At 54.7% G+C, this 2,035-nt stretch overlaps 1 long non-coding RNA gene across 1 annotated transcript; it reads left to right on the forward strand.

The window, feature by feature from the left end:
• The first annotated feature begins 204 nt into the window (after positions 1-204).
• Positions 205-704, forward strand: LOC135092368 (uncharacterized). The gene is made up of 2 exons (XR_010262831.1): positions 205-272; positions 381-704. It is a non-coding gene; the product is annotated as an uncharacterized LOC135092368 (long non-coding RNA).
• Positions 705-2,035: the final 1,331 nt, after the last annotated feature.

The following is a 2,035-nucleotide window of genomic DNA, read 5'->3' on the forward strand; positions in this document are numbered from 1 at the left end:
GTGCCTGGCAGGAGGCGAAACAGTCTTCTGCCAGGACTTGCCCCTGAGGGACCTCCTGGCCGGACTGAGGTACACTACGGCGGGGCGTCACGCCGTTTTGTACTTCAGCCTGGCCGGAGGTCTGGGTGTCCACGGGGGCAGGGGCAGGGCTGCCCCGTGCTCTTTTGCAACAGCAAGAGAGTGGGCAGCCGCCCCAAGCCCCCCAGGAGGACCAGGCTGTCCGCGTCCCCGAGGCGGGGCAGGAGGCCGGTCCCGCCCCAGAGGCTGGCCAGGTGGTGGCGGCCAGCCCTGGGGACGAGGCCGGCCACGCCCCTGAGGCTGGCCAGGTGGTGGCGGCCAGCCCAGGGCACGAGACCTGCCCCGCCCCAGAGGCTGGCCAGGTGGTGGCGGCCAGCCCGGGGAAGGATGGCCTGGGCCTGTGGGTCTCGGCCCCCAGCCCGGAGGAGGGGCAAAAGGAGGCCAGGAGAGCCACGACCCCCGCGGAGGACGAGGGAGCGGGGCTCGTCCTCCGAGGAGTGGGGAAGGGAGTGGTGACCCCTTCCCCACCACCACAGCGCCAACTCCCCCAGCCAGGGAAGGCTCGCCAGGGGAGGGGCAGGGCTGGAAGCAGGTTGTCCCACGGCCTGTGGGACAACCTGCTCGCCATTGCACAGACCCTGTCCCTCACCCTGGTGGTGTACTCCGCCCTGCTGGAGTACTTCCCTGACTGAGGGGGCAGCCGGCCCCACAGGGCAGTCGGCTGCCCGGGGAGGGGGAGGGGGGAGGGGGAGGGGATAGGTTAGGGTGGGAGGGGGAGGGGGAGGGGGAGGGGATAGGTTAGGTGGGAGGGGGAGGGGGAGGGAAGACAGCCAGGAAGGGGGAGGGAGTGCTGTCTTGGGAGGGGGGAGGGGGAAAAGGGGTAGGTTAGGATAGGTTAAGTTAGGTTAGCTTAGGTTAGGGTAGGTTAGGTTAGGTTAGGTTAGGGTAGGTTAGGTTAGGGTAGGTTAGGTTAGGTTAGTTTAGGTTAGGTTAGGTTAGGTTAGGTTAGGTTAGATTAGGTTAGGTTAGGTTAGGTTAGGTTAGATTAAGCTATCAGGACAAGTAAATAACAACACTAAATTCTCCGGCAATTGGGAGAGAGAGGCCTGTGTTCTGAAACTCTACGCTCTCTCACCACGACTATTTTCAAAGGCCACAGAGATTATTAGCCGTGCTCACAACACTGCTTCTCCTGTTAATAATGCACAAGTCAGGCGTGTGCGGCGGCCATCATGTGAGCAATGCACGTATTTTCGTGTCCACCTGCTGCCTTGGCAGAGACAGAGCGAGAGAGAGAGAATCACGTTTTTTGCATGGCCAGTTTTCCTTTGTTTCTTCTTCGCATATTTTATTATTCGCATATTTATTACCAAATTACTCGAGAATGAGCCTTATTGGAAGCCAAGGGAAAATAAACTGTATGATCGAAGTATGAGAAGATTAATATACGTACTTGAAAATGTACCTTATGGAAAGTATAGGAAAATTAACCGTATGATCCAAGTAGGCGAAAATAAATATAGCTACCCGAAAAACAACCTTATTGAAAGTTATAGGAAAATAAACCGTATGATCGAAGTATTGCAAAATAAACCTTATAGCAAAGGAAGTGGGAGGGAAACGTCTCTCTCTCTCCCTCAATGAGAGAGAGAGAGAGAGAGAGAGAGAGAGAGAGAGAGAGAGAGAGAGAGAGAGAGAGAGAGAGAGAGAGAGAGAGAGAGAGAGAGAGAGAGAGAGAGAGCGCGCATACCTTGATTTATGCCTCGTTAGTCAGGTGATTTGATGCATCTCTATTCTGTCCACCTCCCTAATGCAGGAGTTAACCGGCATTCTCAATCATTCGTCACTTTCTCTGCTTAACACTGGAACTCACTGCCTATTTCTGTATTTCCTCCTTCCCATGACTTGAATTCTTTCATGAGGGAGGGCTCAAAAACATTTCTGTAATCTGGCTTACCTTTTCGGTCCTCCTTTAGATACTGACAAATCAGTGTAGCCTTTTTATACGTAATTTGGT

The sequence above is a fragment of the Scylla paramamosain genome, chromosome 39, assembly GCF_035594125.1.
Source record: "Scylla paramamosain isolate STU-SP2022 chromosome 39, ASM3559412v1, whole genome shotgun sequence".
NCBI classification, from domain to species: domain Eukaryota; kingdom Metazoa; phylum Arthropoda; class Malacostraca; order Decapoda; family Portunidae; genus Scylla; species Scylla paramamosain.